General features: G+C 46.8%; 1 protein-coding gene across 9 annotated transcripts in view; it reads right to left on the bottom strand.

Moving 5' to 3' along the window:
- Window positions 1-22290, bottom strand: part of TNK2 (tyrosine kinase non receptor 2) — a 108874-nt gene that overhangs the window by 61262 nt on the left and 25322 nt on the right. The window contains exon 1 of one of the 9 annotated variants that reach the window (XM_081329420.1): window positions 5265-5285. The exons of the other annotated variants lie outside the window; for them this stretch is intronic. The gene's annotated coding sequence lies outside the window, so the exon portion shown is untranslated. Of the gene's footprint in view, window positions 1-5264; window positions 5286-22290 lie in introns of those variants that run through there. 9 annotated transcript variants of the gene reach the window in all.

Below are 22290 nucleotides of genomic sequence, written 5' to 3'. Positions count from 1 at the left end.
AGGAAGGAAGGAAGGAAGGAAGGAAGGAAGGAAGGAAGGAAGGAAGAGTGGAGGGAGGGAGAGAAGGAAGGAAGGAGAAGGAGCGGAGAAAAGGAAGGAAGGAAGGAAGGAAGGAAGGAAGGAAGGAAGGAAGAGTGGAGGGAGGGAGAGAAGGAAGGAAGGAGAAGGAGCGGAGGAAGGAAGGAAGAGTGGAGGGAGGGAGGGAGAGAAGGAAGGAAGGAGAAGGAGCGGAGAAAGGAAGGAAGGAAGGAAGGAAGGAAGGAAGGAAGAGTGGAGGGAGGGAGGGAGAGAAGGAAGGAAGGAGAAGGAGCGGAGAAAGAAAGGAAGGAGGGAAGGAAGGAAGGAAGGAAGAGTGGAGGGAGGGAGGGAGAGAAGGAAGGAAGGAGAAGGAGCGGAGAAAGGAAGGAAGGAAGGAAGGAAGGAAGAGTGGAGGGAGGGAGGGAGAGAAGGAAGGAAGGAGAAGGAGCGGAGAAAAGGAAGGAAGGAAGGAAGGAAGGAGGGAAGGAAGGAAGAGTGGAGGGAGGGAGAGAAGGAAGGAAGGAGAAGGAGCAGAGAAAGAAAGAAAGGAGGGAAGGAAGGAAGGAAGGAAGGAAGGAAGGAAGGAAGGAAGGAAGGAAGGAAGAGTGGAGGGAGGGAGGGAGAGAAGGAAGGAAGGAAGGAGAAGGAGCGGAGAAAAGGAAGGAAGGAAGGAAGGAAGGAAGGAAGGAAGAGTGGAGGGAGGGAGAGAAGGAAGGAAGGAGAAGGAGCGGAGGAAGGAAGGAAGAGTGGAGGGAGGGAGGGAGAGAAGGAAGGAAGGAGAAGGAGCGGAGAAAGGAAGGAAGGAAGGAAGGAAGGAAGGAAGAGTGGAGGGAGGGAGGGAGAGAAGGAAGGAAGGAGAAGGAGCGGAGAAAGAAAGGAAGGAGGGAAGGAAGGAAGGAAGGAAGAGTGGAGGGAGGGAGGGAGAGAAGGAAGGAAGGAGAAGGAGCGGAGAAAGGAAGGAAGGAAGGAAGGAAGGAAGAGTGGAGGGAGGGAGGGAGAGAAGGAAGGAAGAAGGAGCAGAGAAAGAAAGGAGGGAAGGAAGGAAGGAAGGAAGGAAGGAAGGAAGAGTGGAGGGAGGGAGGGAGAGAAGGAAGGAAGGAGAAGGAGCGGAGAAAAGGAAGGAAGGAAGGAAGGAGGGAAGGAAGGAAGAGTGGAGGGAGGGAGAGAAGGAAGGAAGGAGAAGGAGCAGAGAAAGAAAGAAAGGAGGGAAGGAAGGAAGGAAGGAAGGAAGGAAGGAAGGAAGGAAGGAAGAGTGGAGGGAGGGAGGGAGAGAAGGAAGGAAGGAAGGAGAAGGAGCGGAGAAAAGGAAGGAAGGAAGGAAGGAAGGAAGGAAGGAAGGAAGGAAGGAAGGAAGGAAGAGTGGAGGGAGGGAGAGAAGGAAGGAAGGAGAAGGAGCGGAGGAAGGAAGGAAGAGTGGAGGGAGGGAGGGAGAGAAGGAAGGAAGGAGAAGGAGCGGAGAAAGGAAGGAAGGAAGGAAGGAAGGAAGGAAGAGTGGAGGGAGGGAGGGAGAGAAGGAAGGAAGGAGAAAGAGTGGAAAAAGAAAGGAAGGGAGAAAAGGAAGGAGTGAGAAAGCAAGAGTGGGGGAATGAAGGGATAACGAGATAACTGGCACTGCGTTGATGCATTTTTACGCAATTTCACAGTAAGTAACCATGAGATAAATCATAAAACACAAGTTCAGGAATGTTCCTTTATCCCATCGTTTTGCAAATCTACGTACACTACAAACTGGAGGATTGCTTGAAGAGAAATGCAGCGGTACCAGGCCTCGAAGTGTTTCAATTAAATAAAAGAATTTTGAGTAGTTCCCCAATTATGTGCGATTAACCTGTTAGCCTAAAATCGGTTCTGATATCGCTGTTTTACTAACCCGACAGAGCTCATGGTTCTAAATAGGAAACCTTCATTTTGTTTGCAAATAATCGTCGTAATAAAAAAAAAAAGATTCTACCCGCCAGCAAGAATGAGTCCTTACGTTTAAAGAGCACCTGTCATTTTCAGATCCACCCTGGCAGCACCTGTTAGCGGGCATCCACTCACCTGCTTCCCGCCACGTCCCTCACCTTGTGGTGTCACTTCCACATCACCAGCCGTCCCATTAAAGGGAACGGGACTGTCACCAGGATAGGGATGACAGCTGCCCTTTAATAAATTACGATTTTAAATCGGCTTGGTTGAAAGCAAGCCTTTTTACCAGTGATTTAAACATCGTGATTTAAAGCCACTTGATCTCAATCAAATCCACCCTGCTTTTAACCGACTTTGGTGTGTCTTGCCTCTTTCTCTCCTTCAGGCCTTTTTCCGCTCTGTTTCTTGAAGGGGTGGAATTTCCCCACTTCCAAAAGGACAACAAAAACCCTCGCAAAGCCAGCTCTGAAGCCGCCCGGCGTGGCCGAAACAGGTTTTTCTGACCTGCATGTCCGAATACGGACACCCGTCCAAAGTCTGCATCAGACAACCCAGCTATTTACTCTCTGCCGCCCTCCGTTGTCTCCCTGGAGGAATCGCAGCCCAGATGTTGCACCCATGAAAAACAATTTTATTTATTTTTTTGCCAAGAATTCCTTGGCGAGAGGCAAACTTAAGGAGTCTGGGGAGGAAATGAGCAATGAGTAACTACGGTGTTGTTTTTGAGATGAATTGGGTCAGGTCACTCTTATTTCCATTGCAACACTGAGGAAGTTTACAAGAGAAGGCCGGAAGAAACAGCTTACGCAACTCGGCCTTTCTCACCGACTGTCCATCAACGGCCAGCATTGCCCGGCGTTCCGTGATTTTGGGAATTCCGCACATTGCAGTTCCCACATATTTGGGGAACATCTGTTTGCAGAAGGAGGCTGAGCCGAGCTAAGCTGGCGGATATTTGACGGACAGGCCTTCAAACCTGCTCAGCTACAAGTAGAACGACAGAAAAAAAAGTGACTTACAAGCAGTCCTCGGGTTTATGACGGACAGGCCTCCGAACTGACTCTTTCCGTGTAAAGTCTGAGCTATAAGTAGGCCTCGACTTATAACCGCTTGGTTACTGACAGTTTGACACTAAAAAAAGTAACTTACAATCAGTCCTCAGGTTTATGACGATGGGACAGGCCTCCGAACCTATTCTTTCTGATATACACGTAGGCCTCAACTTACAATTGCTGGCACTTTAAAAAGCGACTTACAAGCAGTCCTCGGGTTTATGACGGACAGGCCTCCAAACTGACTCTTTCCGTGTAAAGTCTGAGCTACAAGTAGGCCTCGACTTATAACCGCTTGATATCTGACAGTTTGGCACTAAAAAAAGTAACTTACAATCAGTCCTCAGGTTTATGACGACAGACAGGCCTCCGAACCTATTCTTTCTGATATACAAGTAGGCCTCAACTTACAATTGCTAGCACTTTAAAAAGTGACTTACAATCAGTCCTCGGGTTTATGACAGACAGGCCTCCAAACTGACTCTTTCCGTGTAAAGTCTGAGCTACAAGTAGGCCTCGACTTATAACCGCTTGATATCTGACAGTTTGGCACTAAAAAAAGTAACTTACAATCAGTCCTCAGGTTTATGACGACGGACAGGCCTGCAAACCTATTCTTTCTGATATACAAGTAGGCCTCAACTTACCACCGCTTGAATTAGCAACCATCTGGCACTTAAAAAACGTGACTTACAATCAGTCCTTGGGTTTATGACTAGCAGGCCTCCGAATCTAGACTTTCCATACAAATTCTGAACTATAAGTAGGCCTCAACTTACAACCGCTTGGTTACTGGGAGCTTGGCACTTTAAAAAAGTGACTTATAAGCAGGCCTCGGGTTTATGACGGACAGGCCTCCGAACTGACTCTTTCCATGAAAAGTCTGAGCTACAAGTAGGCCTCGACTTATAACCGCTTGGTTAGTCACTGTGTGGCACTTAAAAAAGTGACTTACAGTCTGTCCTCAGGTTTATGACGGACAGGCCTCCGAACCTATTCTTTCTGATCTACAAGTAGGCCTCAACTTACAACCGCTTGAGTTAGCAACCATCTGGCACTTAAAAAAGTGACTTGCAATCAGTCCTCGGGTTTATGACAGACAAGCCTCCGAATCTAGACTTTCCATACAACTAGCCAAGTAGGCCTCAACTAACAACCGCTTGAATTAGCGACCGTTCGGCACCGAAAATAAGTGGCTTACAATCAGTCCTCGCACTTACAACCGTTGCAGCATCCCCACGGTCACAATTTGGGCTCTTGGCAACCGACATGTATGGTTGCAGGGAGCTATGTGACCAGCATTTGTGACCTTCCCAGGCGGCTTCCGACAAGCAAAGTACAGGTTGTCCTCAACTTACAACTGTTCGTTTAGTGTCCTTTCAAAGTTACCTCAGCACTGGAAAAAGTGACATGAATTATTTTTCACTTTATGACCACTGCAGCATCCCCACGGTCACGTCATCAAAATTGACACTGACTGACTCATAGTTATGATGGAAGCAGTGTCCCCAGGGTCGCAGGATCACTTTTTGCGACGTCCCGACAAGCAAAGTCCACGGGGAAGCCAGTTTCACTTAACAACCGGGTTGCTAATTTAACCGCTGCAGTGATTCACTTAACGACTGTGGCAAGAAAGGTCGCAAGCTGCGGCAAAACCCGCTTAACAACGATCAGGCTCAATTGAGGTCATACGTCGAGGACTACCCGTAAACGGGGAAAACAGAATTGGCCTAGTGACTGCATGGTTCACTTAACCACCGTGGAAAAAAAATACTTGTAAAATCCTTTCTGACACACTTAACAACCGCTTGGCTAGCAATGGAAATCACTCGAAACTGTGGTCGTAAGTGGAGGACTAGGTGTACTAGGTAATGAACTGACACTGGCAGATGAAGGAAGGTGAAGGGACATATGGGTCTGCCAACTGCATATGGGGATGGGCAAATTCAGGCGTCTATACATCCCCTTATACAGCTGACTTCTCCTGCCTAAGGAGGCTCAACAGTCCTCTGTAGGAGGCAGACACATTAACACAGGGACAATATCTTCCTTTTCCTTCAGAAAACCAATCACCCCTTTTTAAAATTCCCAAATTTCCTGAATCCGTCCATCGTATTGGGCCCAACCAGCACAGGACGGGTGTGCGCGTGTGTGCTGCAGATTGCTTCCCAGAGGACGGGAGGTGACTCTAGCAAGCAAGCCAAGCTGCATGCTGGAACCCAAGACCCCCCTGGCGACAACGGAGGGGAAATTTGGGGGCGCTGCCGACGTCTGGGGTTTCCTTACCTTGTAAAGCCGGAAACGGGAAAGAAAAGGGAAGGAGCGACGCCAAGCCTCGAAACGCTGCATCCTGGCTGGGCAAAGCAACCGAGTCGGAAGGGACCTTGGAGGTCTTCTAGTCCAACCCCCTACATACCATTTCAGACAAAGGCCAGTCCCTTCTGGAAAAACCTCCGGTGTTGGGAGCACCCACAAATTCCAGAGGCAATAAGTTCCACCGGTGAATTGTTCTCACTGTCGGGAAATTCTTCCTCCTGCATTTCAAGGTTGCTTCTCTCTCTCCTTGATATGAGTTCCCGTCCGTTTTTTGTTTTTTTTTTGTCTCCTGCCTTCTGGTGCTTTGGAGACGTCGGCCTCTGCTACTCAACCAGACTTTTCTCCGTCGCAGTTCTGGAATTCCCGGCCACAGCCTGGGATGCAGCCAAATCCTTGAACTAGCCTGCTTATAAACGATTCAATCAATCTCCCCAAATGATCCGGGGCTGGCTTCGCTGGAGGTTAAGCAGAACAAATCTAGGCACGGGGGCTCCCAAATTCCCTTGCGAGGAGCCCCGTCTTCCATCCTAGGAGGCAGAAGCCGCAGGGACGGAAAGCCGGATCCATCAGCAAAGCATCCCTTGCACCGTCCTTCTCAATCAGAATAGAGCTGAAAGGGACCCTTGGAGGTCTTCTAGTCCAGCCCCCTGCTCGGGCAGGAGACCCTACACCATTTCAGACAAATGGCTGCCCAGGCTCTTCTTAAAAAAACTTCCAGTGTTGGAGCATCCGCCGCTTCTGGAGGCAAGGAGTTCCACTGGTTAATTGTCTTCGCTGTTAGGAAGTTTCTCCTTAGTTCCAGGTTGCTTCTCTCCTTGATTAGTTTCCATCCGTTGCTTCTTCTCCTGCCTTCGGGCGCTTTGGAGAATAGGTGCGCCCCTCTCTTCTTCGTAGTGGCCCCTCTAAGGGACCTCGGAGGTCCTCTAGTCCAACCCTCAGCTCAGGCAGGAGACCTTATACCATTTAGAATGCAGAATAACAGAGATGGAAGGGACCTTGGAGGTCTTCTAGTCCAGCCCCCCCCCCCCCGCTCAAGCAGAAGACCCTAGACAATTTGTCCAATCTCCTCTTAAAAATCCTCCAGCGATGAAGCACCCACAATTTCTGGTGGCAAGCTGTTCCCCCGGTTAATTGACCTCACTGTCAGGAAGTTTCTCCTTAGTTCCAGGTTGCTTCTCTCCTTGATGAGCTTCCATCCATCGCTTCTTCTCCTGCCTTCTTGCCTCGTCGCCTCCCTTTTTCACCACCCAAAAGACAGCTTCAAAAAACCTCCGAATCCGCTTTCTTCCTGCTTGCCCCCAGCCCACCCCAGACAAAACCTCCTCCACAGGACTTGCTGTACGTGTGTGTGTGTGTGTATATGTGTGTGTGAATAATCCGGATTTTTTTTCCCCCTCGGCTCAGCGGAGCAGAGTGTTCTCGTGCCAAGTGGCTGAAGACGATTCTCCTTGCGAAAAAAATATATAAATCAAATCAATAAAAAATGAACTTGTTGTGCTTCAAGGCTGAGACTTTGGCGTGCCAGCAGGCGTGTCGTTCATCCTCTCCTCCCCTCCGGCCGGTCCTTGGGGAGGTTCCCCCCCCCATCCTGTGCTCCGGCCCCGTCGGCCAGCCTGCAACACAACACCCCATGGTATTCGCCGGGAATGCTCGGTGGGGTGGCTGCGAGGAGGTCACATTTAACAGCGGGCTGGACGGACGATTTCCTGTGAGGCTCCGGCAAGGGATTTTGCAAAAGGCTTCCCGGCGGATTCCATCCTCCTCCGGTTGGCAGGTTCCTGAAAAGCCCAAGCTGTTTTGAACCGAGCTGCTTGCCCTGGGCAGCCGAGCCAGACGGAGGATTGGGACACACACACACACACACACACAAACACACACACACAGGCAAGGCGGAGCGATGCTGGCCGAAGGGGACTGGATGGAGCCAAGCCACACACTTTTGCCCCGGGGATGAGACAAGAGACACAAACACGGTCTCTGCTGGCAAGATTCCCAGGATGGAGGACACAGGCTGGCAAAAAAACAGGAAACGTTTCTAGTTGCAGCTGAAAAAAAATGCAAGAGGCTGGGAAAAAAACATTGGCCAGGATGGGCTGGTTGTTAAGGCTGCTGGGTTGGGCTAGAGGACCTCCGAGGTGCCTTCCGGGTCTTAGGATTCTATCTTCTTGTTCCAAATTTACTTTGCAAATCCCAGCCAGTCCTAGCACTTGGTGCATGTAAATCAGAATCAGCTGGAAGGGGACCCTGGAGGTCTTCTAGTCCAGCCCCCTGCTCAAACAGGAGAACCTATACCAGTGACGGCGAAACTTTTAAGAGACCGAGTGCCCAAACTGCAACCCAAAACCCACTTAGGTATCGTCGGGTGCCGGGTGGGTGTGGCCCGTTGGGTGGGCGTGGCTGCCGTGGCAAAGGCAGGCTGGGTGGGAATTAAAAAGTTCGATCAATCAATTCCAACTTTGAGAGATCTTTTTTTTTCCCCGCGAGAAGTTGAAATTGATTGATTAAATGAACCTTTTTTTTTGCACATGGTGGCAGAGGCTTAAAAGCAAAACCCAGGTGAAGGACTGGGGCGATGGTGCGCGTGCCCACAGAGAGCGCTCTGTGTGCCACCTGTGGCACGCGTGCCATAGCTTCACCACCACGGACCTATACCATTTCAGTTAAGTGACTGTCCAGTCTCTTCTTAAAAGCCTCCAGTGATGGAAGAACCCACAACGTCTGGAGGCAAGCTATGCAATCAAAGCGGAGTTGGAAGAGACCTTAAGAGGTCTTCCAGTCCAGCCCCCTACTCAATACAATTTGAAACTGGAAAGTCCAGTGATGAAGCACCCACCATTTCTGGTGGCAAGCCGTTCCACTGGTTAATTGTCCTCACTGTCAGGAAGTTTCTCCTTGATTCCAGGTTGCTTCTCTCCTTAATCAGTTTCCATCCGTTGCTTCTTGTCCTGCCTTCAGGCGCTTTGGAGAACAGCTTGACACACCCCCAACTTCTTTGTGGGAGCCCCCACCCCAAATATTGGAAGACTGCTATCTTGTCACCCCTACTCCTTCTTTTCATTTAGACGTTTCCAATTCCTGCAACAGTTCCGAGGGCAAACAAAGCATTTACGAACAACTCTGCAGTGGTTAGGGTGGGGTCGGACTAGATGACCTCCAAGGTCCCTTCCAACTTCATTCTTGTTCTTCTTGTTGTTAGTCCAAATCTCTCTCTCCTGGACAGAGAGAAACAGCAGGAAAGCGGGAAGGCCGCTGACGTGCTAAACTTTGCTTTTAAGCCAGTCTCTTTGGCTCAGCTCCTGGGAACTGTGTGGGAAGGGACCCTATCCTGCTCCAAAAGCACGCTGAGGACTAGCAGCATGGGGCAAAGCACCTCCTAGTTCTTGGCTCTCTCTTTGTCAACACAGCTGGGGAAGGAGGAGGCCGAGCGCTGGGTTTGTCCACAAGGCCTCTGAACTGTCCTGGCAGCTGCACACTTCTCCTCTTGTCCTCCAGACGGACCCCAGGGAGAACAGCTGGCCGGATCGAAGATCAGCGCTTCTGCAAAAGGGATGTGGGGAAAGCATGCGGATGGGGACCGAGGAGGGCAATCGGGGGGCGGGGGGGGCGCTATCAAGATCTTCCTGTTTACCGGACAGAATCTCCAGCTTTCCAAAAGCACAATTCTGGCCCCAAAACCAGTCAATCGCTCGTGGACTAAACAGAATAACAAAGAGTTGGAAGGGACCTCGGGAGATCATCTAGTCCAACCCCAGACAAACGGTTGTCCAATCTCTCCTTAAAAGCACCCACCACTTCTGGAGGCAGGTTGTTCCACTGGTTCCAACTGTCAGGAAGTTTCTCCTTAGTTCCAGGTTGCTTCTCTCCTTGATGAGTTTCCATCTGTTGCTTCTTGTCCTGCCTTCGGGCGCTTTGGAGAACAGCTTGACTCCCTCTTCTTTGGGGCAGCCTCTGAGAGACTTGAAGACTGCTATCCTGTCCCCCCTCGTCCTTCTCTTCATTAAACTAGACATACTCTGTTTCTGCAACCTTCACATCAATCCATCAATCAACCAGAATAGAGCTGGAAGGGACCTCGGAGGTCTTCTAGTCCAACCCCTTGCTCATGCAGGAGGCCCTACACCATTTCAGACAAGGGGCTGTCCAGTCTCTTTTTAAAAACCTCCAGTCTTGAAGCACCCACAACTTCTGAAGGCAACTTTTGTTCCACTGCTTAATTGTCCTCAATGTCAGGAAATTCCTCCTTAATTCCAGGTTGCTTCTCTGCTTGATTGTTTTCCGTCCGTTGCTTCTTGCCCTGCCTTCAGGGGCTTTGGAGAAGAGCTTGACTGCCTCTTCTTTGGGGCAGCCCCTGAGATACTGGAACACCGCTATCACGTCCCCCATCGTCCTCCTCTTCATTAAACCAAACATTCCCAATTCCAGCAACCGTCCTTCATATGTTTTAGCCTCCAGTCCCGATCGTCTTTGTTGCTCTTCTCTGCCCTCTTTCCAGAGTCTCAACCTCTGTTTTATTTTGCGGCGGCGATACAGAAAAACACCACTCCTACGTCTGTAATGTGCAGCTCCCCACATATGAGCATCATCGGGGCCAGGATATCCGTCGCTAAGCCAGTTTTACGACCACCGTTGTTAAGCAAATCACTCCGGCCGCTCCGTCAATCCTGAGGTTGTTAAGTGGAATCCGGCTTCCAGCGCTGACTTTGCTTGCCCCAAAAGGCAGGTGGGAGGGTCGGAAATATTGATCACGTGACCCTGGGGTGCTTGAACTGTCCCTAAATACAGACCTGAATTTTGATCAGGTATGAACTGTGGGGATGCTTCAATGGCCGTGCGTGCCGGAAGTTACTTTTTTTCCGGTGGTGTTCCAAGCTTGAGTGTTCGCTAAAAGAACGGACGGAAGTCAAGGATGACAGTACTTGCACACTTCTGAAGCCTAGCGAAGAGGAAAGTTGAGACTTTGAAAAAAAAAAGTGCAGAGAAGATGATTAAAGGCCTGGAGACTCAAACATAGGAAGGACGGTTGCAGAATTTGGGTTTGGCCAGTCCAGATAGAAGGAAAAAAGGACCGGTGTGTGTGTGTGTGTAATAACAACAACAACAACATTGATAATAAAGATAAAAAAGGCTGGATCGTGGACGTGGCAGTGCCTGGAGACAGCAGAAGAGACAAGAAAGAACCGGAGAAAATCACAAAATACAAAGACCCACAAATAGAAATAGAACGACTGTGGCAAAGGCAAGCAAGGATGGTACCAATAGTAAGAGGCGCCTCGGGTGCAATCCCAAAACAACTGGAGCACCGCTTGGACACCATCATCGGCATTGACAGATTCGCCATCAGTCAATTGCAAAAGGCGGCCTTAGTAGGAACTGCTTCCATCCTGTGACGATATCTATATAATACCATCAAACATCCACATCTGCCTATCCCGGGTCCTTGGTAAGGACTCGATGGGTAGACAAAAATGCAAAACCCAGTCTGAACATCTGGCTGACTGTACGAAAATTATTATTATTATTATTAATAACAACAACAACAACAACAACAATAAAGTTGGAAGGGACCTTGGAGGTCATCTAGTCCAACCCCCTGCTCAGGCAGGAAACCCTACACCATTTCGGACAAATTTGAGGGAACACCTGCTGCCGGCATCAAACGCCCTTCGCCCAGTGCGCTCCCACAGGGAGGGTCTGCTCAGGGTCCCGCCGGTAAGAGATTGCCGGCGGGTGACACCCAGGGATAGGGCCTTCTCGGTAGGAGCGCCTGCCCTCTGGAACCAGCTGCCGGTGGAGCTGAGAACTGCCCCCGACCTCCGATCATTCCGCCGGGGCCTGAAGACCTGGCTCTTTGAGCTCTCGGGCCCAGACTGAGAAGAAATTTTTAATTTGGGGTTCTTTTTAACTGACTACAGGGTCAATTTAATATTTTTAATTTGGTTCTTAATTTTTGTATTTTGGATTTTTAATTTCCCTGTAAACCGCCCTGAGTCCTCAGGGAATAGGGTGGTATATAAATATAACTAAATAAATAAAATAAAATAAATAAATGGCTGTCCAGTCTCTTCTTAAAAGCCTCCAGTGGTGGAGCAGCCACAACTTCTGGAGGCAAGGAGTTCCACTGGTTAATTGTTCTAACTGTCAGGAAGTTTCTCCTTAACTCCCAGGTTGCTTCTCTCCTTGATTATTTTTCATCCGTTGCTTCTTGTCCCGCTTTCAGGTGCTTTGGAGAAGAGCTTGACTCCCTCTTCTTTGGGGCAGACCCTGAGATGATAGCAGTCTCCCAATATTTGAGGGGCTACCTCAAAGAAGAGTGGGGGGGGCCCTGTCCACCTATTCTCCAAAGTACCAGAAGGCAGGAGAAGAAGCAACGGATGGAAAATGATCAAGTAGAGAAGCAACCTGGAACTAAGGAGAAACTTCCTGACAGTGAGGACAATTAACCAGTGGAACTTCTTGCGCCTCCCGAAGTTGGGAATGCTCCAACCCTGAAGGTTTTTCAAGAAGAGACTGGACAACCATCTGTCTGAAATGGTATAGGGTCTCTTGCTCGAGCAGGGGGTTGGACTAGATGACCTCCAAGGTCCCTTCCTGCTCAATTCTGGTTGATTGATTGAAAGCCGCAGAAAATGAAGACAAAATTCTTATGACGTCCTGAAAATTAACCAATCCTTCCTTGGGACAGCTGAAGATTCTAACTGGTGAACCACTAGGTCCAAATTAACGACTTCGACGAACAAATAAAGGTATAAGGGGCCACTCTGAGGCTTTGCCCAGGTCCAGATAGTCCTCAACTTACAACCGTCCCTTTAGTGACCATCCAAAGTTATGACGGCACTGGGGAAAAATGTGTCCCAGGACCACTTCTCACACTGACGGCACGCTCGTGGCGGCGTCCCCAGGGTCACGTGATCAAAATCCAGACCTTTGGCATCTGACTCATACTTATGACGGTTGCAGTGTGCCAAAGTCCCGTGATCTCCTTCCTGACCAGCAAAATCAATGAGGAAGCCAGATTCACTTAACAACCACGTCACTCACTAACAACTGCAGCGATTCACTTAACAGGGGTGAGAAAAGTCTTAACATAGGGCAGGGGTGTCAAACTGCTGGCCCGCGGGCCGGGCGCGTCATCACGAAACCGTGCCTACCCCATGGCAGGCAATTGAGAAAAAGCTCCGACACGCGCGACGTCGCGAGTTTGACATGTCTGACATAGGGCAAAGCTCGCTTAACAGCTGGCCTTGCTTATTAACAGCTGCAGCTGTTAATTTCTTACAATATTAGGCAACACAGGATCAACACTGGAGACCTTCAAGTTTCTTAGGTTCTATTATCTCCCAGGACTTGAAAGGGACACCTCACATTAGAACCGTCATTAAAAAAAGGCACAAGGAAGAATAGTCCTATTCCTTATTCTATTCTATTCTGTTCCATTCCATTCTAATTCCATTCTCTATCCTATCCTATCCTATCCCATTCTATTCCTATTGTATCCTATTCCATTCTCTATTCTATTCTATTTCTTATTCTATTCTATTCCATTCCACTCCATCTCTATTCTATTCCATTCTAATTCTAATCTATTCTATTCTATTCCTTATTCTATTATATCCTATTCTAATTCTATTCTATTCCATTCTGATTCTATTCATTCTTGTTGTTGTTAGCTGCGAAGTCGTGTCCGACCCATCGCGACCCTATGGACAACATTCCTCCAGGCCTTCCTGTCTTCTACCATCTTCTGGAGTCCATTTAAGCTCACGCCTACTGCTTCAGTGACTCCATCCAGCCACCTCATTCTCTGTCGTCCCCTTCTTCTATTGCCCTCGATCTTTCCCAGCATTAGGCTCTTCTCCAGTGAGTCCTTCCTTCTCATTAGGTGGCCAAAGGATTTGAGTTTTAGCTTCAGGATCTGGCCTTCTAAAGAGCACTCAGGATTGATCTCCTCTAGGACTGACCGGTTTGATCGCCTTGCGGTCCAAGGGACTCGCAGGAGTCTTCTCCAGCACCATAGTTCAAAGGCCTCAATTCTTTGGCGCTCAGCCTTTCTTATGGTCCAACTTTCACTGCCATACATTGCAACTGGGAAGACCATAGCCTTGACTATACGCACTTTTGTTGACAGGGTGATGTCTCTGCTTTTTAGTGTGCTGTCTAGATTTGCCATGGCTTTCCTCCCCAGGAGCAAGCGTCTTTTAATTTCTTGGCTACAGTCCCCATCTGCAGTGATCTTGGAGCCCAGGAAAACAAAATCTGTCACTACCTCCATTTCTTCCCCATCTATTTGCCAGGAATTGAGAGGGCCAGATGCCATGATCTTGGTTTTCTTAATGTTAAGTTTCAACCCAAGTTTTGCACTCTCCTTCTTCACCCGCAACAAGAGGCTCTTTAGTTCTTCTTCACTTTCTGCCATTAGAGTGGTATCATCTGCGTATCTTAGGTTGTTGATATTTCTTCCGCCAATCTTAATTCCAACTTTTGATTCATCTAGCCCTGCCTTTCTCATGATGTGCTCTGCATATAAGTTAAATAGGCAGGGCGACAGTATACAGCCTTGCCGGACTCCTTTCCCAATTTTGAACCAATCAGTGGTTCCGTGTCCAGTTCTCACTGTTGCTTCTTGACCCGCATATAGGTTTCTCAAGAGACAAATAAGATGGTCTGGTACTCCCATCTCTTTAAGAACTTGCCACAGTTTGTTATGATCCACACAATCAAAGGCTTTAGCATAGTCAATGAAGCAGAAGTAGATGTTTTTCTGGAACTCCCTAGCTTTCTCCATGATCCAGCGTATGTTGGCAATTTGATCTCTAGTTCCTCTGCCTCTTCGAAATCCTGCCTGTACTTCTGGTAGTTCTCGATCCACATACTGCTGAAGTCTAGCTTGTAGGATTTTAAGCATGACTTTACTAGCATGAGAAATGAGTGCAATGGTGCGATAGTTTGAACATTTTTTGGCACTGCCTTTCTTTGGAATTGGAATGTAAACTGATCTTTTCCAATCCTGTGGCCACTGTTGAGTTTTCCAAATTTGCTGGCAAATTGAGTGTAGCACTTTTACTGCACTGTCTTTTAAGATTTTGAATAGCTCAACTGGAATACTGTCACCTCCACTAGCTTTGTTGTTGCTCAGCTTTTCTAAGGCCCACTTCACCTCACATTCTAGGATGTCTGGCTCGAGGTCAGTGACCACCTCATTGTGATTATCTGGGACGTTAAGCTCATTCTTGTATAGTTCTTCTGTGTAATTTTGCCACCTCTTCTTAATCTCTTCTGCCTCTGTTAGGTCCCTGCCATTTTGGTCCTTTATCATGCCCATTTTTGCATGAAACGTTCCCTTCATCTCTCCAATTTTCTTGAAAAGATCTCTGGTCCTCCCTATTCTATTGTTTTCTTCTATTTCTTTGCACTGTTCATTTAAGAAGGCATTCTTATCTCTTCTAGCTATTCTCTGGAATTCTGCATTCAATTGGGCATATCTATGTTTTTCTCCCTTGCCTTTCGCTTCCCTCCTTTCCTCAGCTATTTGCAAAGCTTCCTCAGACAGCCATTTTGCTTTTTTGCATTTCTTTTTCTTTGGGATGGTTTTGGTTGCTACCTGTTGTACAATGTCGCGAACCTCTGCCCATAGTTCTTCAGGCACTCTGTCTATCAGATCTAATTCCTTAAATCTATTTGTCACCTCTACTGTATATTCAACAGGGATATGATTTAATTCATACCTGAGTGGCCTAGTGCTTTTCCCTACTTTCTTCAGTTTAAGCCTAAACTTTGCAAGGAGAAGCTCATGGTCTGAGCCACAGTCAGCTCCTGGTCTTGTTTTTACCGACTGTATAGAGCTTCTCCATCTTTGGCTGCAGAGCATATAGTCAATCTGATTTCTGTGTTGACCGTCTGGTGATGTCCATGTGTAGAGCCGTCTCTTGGGTTGTTGGAAAAGAGTGTTTGCTATGACCATCGTATTCTCTTGACAAAATTCTATCAGCCTGTGCCCTGCTTCATTTTGTACTCCAAGGCCAAACTTGCCTGTTATTCCAGTTATCTTTTGGCTTCCTACTTTAGCATTCCAATCCCCCATGATGATAAGGACATCATTTTTTGGTGTTACTTCTATAAGGTGCTGTAGGGCTTCATAGAACCGGTCAATTTCATCCTCTTCAGCACTGGTGGTTGGGGCATAGACTTGGACTACTGTGATATTGAATGGTTTGCCTTGGATTCGAACTGAGATCATTCTGTCATTTTGAGGATTGTATCCCAGTATTGATTTTCCTACTCTTTTATTGACTATGAAGGCTACTCCATTTCTTCTGAGGGATTCTTGCCCGCAGTAGTATACCTGATGGTCATCTGAATTAAATTCACCCATTCCTGTCCATTTTAGTTCGCTGATACCTAAGATGTCGATGTTCAGTCTTGTTATCTCTTGTTTGACCACGTCCAGCTTTCCTTGATTCATGGATCTTACATTCCAGGTTCCTATGGAGAAAAAATCTTTACAGCATCGGACTTTCCTTTCACCACCAGACACATCCACAGCTGAGCGTCCTTTCGGCTTTGGCCCAGTCGCTTCATTCTTTCTGGCGCTACTAGTACTAGCCCTCTGCTCTTCCCCAGTAGCATATTGGACGCCTTCCGACCTGAGGGGCTCATCTTCCAGCGTCATATCGTTTTGCCTTTTGGTACTGTGCATGGGGTTTTCATGGCAAAGATACTGGAGTGGTTTGCCATTTCCTTCTCCAGTGGATCACGTTTTGTCAGAACTCTCTGCTATGACCTGTCCGTCTTGGGTGGCCCTGCACGGCATAGCTCATAGCTTCATTGAATTACGCAAGCCCCTTCGCCACGACAAGGCAGTAATCCATGAAGGGGAGGCAGTAATCCATGAAGGGGCTATTCATTCTATCCTATTCTAATTCTATATTCCTTATTCTAATCTATTCCTTATTCTCTTCTATTCTGTTCTGTTCTGTTCCATTCTAATTCCATTCTCTATCCTATCCTATCCCATCCCATCCCATTCCTATTATATCCTATTCTTTTCCATTCTATTCTATTTCTTATTCTATTCTATTCCATTCCATTCTAATTCTATTCTATTCCTTATTCTATTATATCCTATTCTAATTCTAATCTATTCCTCATTCTATTCCATTCCATTCCATTCTAATTCTATTCATTCTATCCTATTCTAATTCTATATTCCTTATTCTATTCTATTCTAGCCTATTCCATTCCATTCCATCATTCCATCCCTATCCTATCCCTTATCCTACTCTGTTCCGTTCTATGTTATCCTGCTCTACTCTAATGGAAATTTGGGGCTTTATTGTGGTGGTAAGTTGAGTAAGGGACGCGGTAAGGTAAGGGTAAGGTAAGGGACGCGGTAAGGTAAGGTAAGGGACGCGGTGGCTGAGTGGGTTAGGTCGCTGAGCTTGTCGATCAGAAGCTCGGCAGTTTGGCGGGTCGAATCCCGAGTGCCGCATAGCAGAGTGAGCGCCTGTTACTTGTCCCAGCTTCTGCCAACCTAGCAGTTTGAAAGCACGTAAAAATGCAAGTAGAAAAATAGGGACCACTCCGGTGGGAAGGTAACAGCGTTCCGTGCGCCTTTGGCGTCTAGTCATGCCGGCCACGTGACCACGGAGACGTCCTCGGACAAACGCCGGCTCTTTGGCTTTGAAACAGAGATGAGCACCGGCCCCTAGAGTCGGAAACGACTAGCACGCATGTGCGGGGGAACCTTTACTTTAAGTCGAGAGCTACCTGTATACCTGGTAATATGGCAGATTGGCCAAAAGTGAATTTCCTTTGCACCTGCCAGTAGTTGAGGTCACCTGGCTTCCCTCTAATTATTGCACCGCCGCTGCCCTTCCAGCACAGCAGACACACACACACACACACACACACACACCCCACTAAACCTGTTTGAGGGGCAAGACAGGAAAAGCGAGTTGCCGCTTTTGCTGGAGGGCTGTTCTTTAGGGGTGTCCTAATTTCCTACCGACGCAGCTTGAGGGGTCTGCGGCTTGTCTGCGAAAATAGCCCCTGGCTGCTGTTTACCACAAGGCAGCCCAGATGCTGTCTCCGGTTCTCAGCAGTCAGGGAAAGCACAATCCATCTTTCTTTCTCTTTCTTTCTCTTTCCTTTTTCTCTATCCATCCATCCCTATGTCTATCTATATCCATATCATCTCTCTATTCGTATCTATCTATATCTATTTATCATCTACATCTATCCATCCATATCTATCATCTATCCCTATCTACCTATTTACCTATCTCTCTATCCATATCTATATCATATCTCTCTCCTATTCTATATTCTATTCTACATATCTGTCATTATGTATTATCCTGTCTGTCATTCTATCTTTCATTGTCTATCTATCTCTATTTACCCACCTATGTATCTGTCTATTTACCTATCTATTTATCTATCTCTATTTACCCACCTACGTATGTATCTATTTACCTATCTATCTCTCTATCCATATCTATATCTATCATATCTCTCTATCTCTATTCTATATTCTATTCTATATGTCTGTCATTATGTATTATGTATCTATCATCTATCTGTGTCTGTCTGTCATTCTATCTTTCATTCTATCTTTCATTCTATCTATCTATCTATCTATCTATCTATCTATCTATCTATCTATCTATCTCTATTTACGCACCTACCTATGTATGTCTGTCTATCTCATCTCCCTCTTATGTCTCTCTATCATCTACCCCTATTTATCTTTCTATCTATCTATCTATCTATCTATCTATCTATCTATCTATCATCTATCTATCTATCTATCCATCCATCTCTCTCTCTATCCATCCATCTCTATCCATCCCCATCCATCCATTGAATTTATTTGCTGCCCATCTCGTAGCAGGCAACTCTGAACCTTCAGCTTGGTGAGATGCTCCTGCACCCACTGATCAATCAATCTTAAATTGGTAACTACTTTCCCCTGAAAATTCCCTTGAGTTCCTTCTATCCTGTAAAACGTACAGCTAATGCTCGACTTAGAAACCATTCGTTTAGCGACTGTCTCTTCGAAGTTACAAGGTCACTGGAAGAAGAACCGTCCTCCCTAAACAAATGGCTAAGTTACTGGACAAAGAGACGGGCGGCCGATAAATCTGATCAACCTTTCGCAAAAAAAAGAGACAGGTTACACAGCTAGTCTCCAATTTTCCCCGAATCACGGTTAGGGTTAGGAGGCAGAAGGACCTAACCGCTCAGCTGACCTAGCAAATCTCTGCAAACCAATTGCAAACCATGGTTAAGGATAAGGAGTGCCCTCTGGCTCGTCAAAAAGGGCTCCATCAATCAGTACAAGGGTTAGAATATGAGCAAAAGACATCTGCGCACCCATGCCTTCCCCAACTGGGCACTCCACACATGCCCTGGGACTACAACTCCCAGAATGCCCATTGCTGGCTGGGAATGTGGGGAGCCATAGTCCAGACAGAGCTTCAGGGCCCCTGGCTGGGTAGGTTAGGCAGATTAGATACTCCCAATTTGGGGACAAACCTGTTTTATTGAATAATTTGAGGGCAACTTTTTTGTTTGAAAAGACGCTGTCCATAAACCAGACAACGACATGCTACCAGACCATTTTTAATATTTTGAGAGTGTTTAGCAACTTTCAAAGGCGTGGACTTCAACTCCCAGAATTCCCCAGCCAGCATAGAAGGTAAGTATTTGCCAACACGTAGCAACTTTCAGAGGCGTGGACTTCAACTCCCAGAATCCCCTGGTTGGCAAACCCTATTTTAACAGGATCCTAACCCAAACAGACCGACATCAATTCCCACGAATAAGCACAGCCACTGGAGAGACCCAGCCCCTTCCCCCATGCTCCTGAAGCCCCCCCCAAAACAACCCTCCCCCCTGGACACCATCTCCCATCTCTCTTTGCCCGGCATCAAAAGTCAAGTTCTCCATGTTTACACCGTGGCTCCGATGCTCCCCAATTTTTTTTTAAAAAAAACTGGGGTGGGGGAGGAATTTCTGCTCTTCAATCCCAAATCCATCTGCCACCCACCCACCCACCCAAATTCAGACCTTCGGATTCCGGAGACCCCCTCGAGAGAGGCAGGCTATGAAGAACGAAAGGGGGGGGAGCAGATTTTAGACAAACTCGGTGGCGTTTAAAAACGTGGCTTCTCTCCAGCCTTCTTCCTTCCTTCCCAAATCCACAACCTCCCCCCCTCCCCCATTCCCCCCGAAGAGGAATCTGGACTGTCGTGTTCACACCCATTCGGGGCTGTGTACACTTTTGGAAAAGTCCAGAATCCGGATTAACCTGCCCTTCCGGAGATTCTTGTCAACGTCACTAAGTGAGCTGGGAGTGTCCCACCGCACAATGGCAAGTGTTTGACCCCCTGGATACGAGTCCCCCCCAATAAAAGCCATGATCAGAGGCTGTGTGGGGGGGAATGCTCTGCTCCAGACTTTGGAGGTACCAGCTGAGAATGATGGGGATTGTAGTAGTCAAATCCCCCTATAGTCTTGGGTGGAATAGGCTGGGTATACGCTAACCTCCTGTCCGAGAAATGGGAAAGCATAGGTAGTCCTCACCTTACGACCCCAATATTTCTGTTGTTAAGCGAGGCAGTTGTTAAGCGGGTTTTGCCCCATTTTATGACTCTTATTGCTACGGTTGGTAATGGAATCCCTGCAGTTGTTAAGCTGGTAACACGGTTGTTAATGAATCCGGCTTTCCCCCCCCCCCACTCCATTAACGTTGCTTGTCGGAAGGTTGCAAAAGGAGATCAACACACACACACAGACACACACACACACACACTGCGACCGTCATAAGTAGGAACCGGTTGCTGGGCGTCCCAGTTTTGATCATGTGATCGTAGGGATGCGACGATGGTGGTTAAGTATGGAAAACAGGTTGTCCCTTTTTTTTGGCGACACATCTTTGAACGGTTGCTAAACGGATAGTTTAGAACTGATCTGTAATTTAGTCGCTTTGTCAAAAAAAAAGGCGCTAAGGTTCATGTGGCATGAAAGTGGTTTAGGGATGTGGGAATTGCCTCATTATCGGTTCTGTTATTTCGGAATTATTTATTAATAATGATGATGATGGAGAGGACCCTGGAGGTCATCTAGTCCAACCCCCTGCTCAGGCAGGAAACCGTACACCATTTCAGACTGAATAGAATAGAATAGAATAGAATAGAATAGAATAGAATAGAATAGAATAGAATAGAATAGAATAGAATAGAATAGAATAGAATAGAATAGAATAGAATAGAATAGAATAGAATAGAATAGAATAGAATGAGTTGGAAGGGACCTTGGAGTCATCTAGTCCAACCCCCTTGTTCAGGCAAGAAAACCTATACCATTTCAGACAAATGGTTGCCCAATCTCTTCTTAAAAGCTTCCAGTGTTGGAGAACCCACAACAACTTCTGGAGAGAGGTTTTTCCACTGATTGTTTTCACTGTCAGGTAAATACTTTTTTAAAAATTACTTTTAATGGCCAACCCCACCCTTTATTCCTCTGCAAACTGGTTTCAGACACTACGACAAACCACAAATTCACCCATCCGGCTGAGCGCAAACAACCCTCCAAGCCAGGGGGAAAAAAATCTAACCAAGGTTAGCTTTGACCCCATTCGTCATTTTTGTGTGAACGCAGCAAAGTCTTCAACCTGACCTGGTTATGCCGACAGCGTAAAAAGCAGCCTCGCTTTTGAAAACCAGTCTTAAAAATCAAAATAAAAGGTAGGGGAGACGTGTGCCATAAAATTTCATAAATAAATAATTGGGACCCCCGGAGGGGGGGAGAGAGGAAATAAAGCTAAAAGCTTTGCAGAGAGATTCTGGAAAACAATACTGGGAGTGGAACATGGACCCTTGGGTGGGTCCCAAAGATGTTCAAGCAGCCCTTCAGCCACGTTGGACTTCCGTTCTCATCATCTCCAGCCCAGAGGAGAAGTTCAGCATGGGTGGAAGACGACGATGGGAAAGGCGGCTTGGGGGGGGGGGTTGTTTCCCTTCCTTCATTAAATCATGCAAGAAAGAAGAGAAACAGCCTTGACCTCTCCACCCAGCAAGATCTCCTTGCTGTCTGGGGTGGAGGCTAACGGGACAAGCTGCAAGGGTCTGCTGGCACAAAACATGGCGTTCTTTCCAAAAGAAAAAGGCAATGGGGCCCGTTAAGAGGTGGGGAAGCCACAAACCCCCTCCAAATTCATTGCTCTAAGTGAGATCAGCGGTCTTCGAATTTTAGATACAGGAGATAGATAGATAGATAGATAGATAGATAGATAGATAGATAGATAGATAGATAGATAGATAGATAGATGTAAAAATAAATTTGTATTGCTAACAAAGAATTAAAGGGAGACTAATAGATATAGATAGATGGATAGATAATACAGACAGATGATAGGTACATGATAAATACACAATGACAGACATAGGTAGATACAAGATAGATAGCTATAGATGATATCCATGATAGATACATGATGATAGACAGATATAGATGAGACAGATATAGATGGATGGATGGATGGATGGATGGATAGATATAGATACAAATGATAGGTACATGATAAATACACAATGATAGACACAGGTAGATACAAGATAGATAGCTATAGATATCCATGATACGTGATAATGATACAGATATATAGATATGTACATGACAGATACATGATAAATACATAATGAATAGAATATAGAATAGATGGATAGCTATAGACGATAGGTACATGCTAGATACATGCTAGTGATAGATGATAGGGAGGTAGGGAGGTAGGGAGGTAGAGATGATGGATGGACGGAGACAGACAGATGTAGGTAGGTATACAGAGATAAAGAGACAGCTGATAGTTAGATATGGACTAGAGATGATAGCTAGACAATTCGATATAGTAGACAGATGATCATGGATGATAGACAAGGGATAATGATTGGCTACACAGCTAGGTAACTATAGATGATAAACAGATGGTAGATTGATA

Source organism: Vipera berus, assembly GCF_964194415.1.
Source record: "Vipera berus genome assembly, chromosome: 5".
NCBI classification, from domain to species: domain Eukaryota; kingdom Metazoa; phylum Chordata; class Lepidosauria; order Squamata; family Viperidae; genus Vipera; species Vipera berus.
The sequence above is the reverse complement of the archived record's forward strand: the minus strand, read 5'-3'. Positions and strand labels throughout refer to the sequence as shown.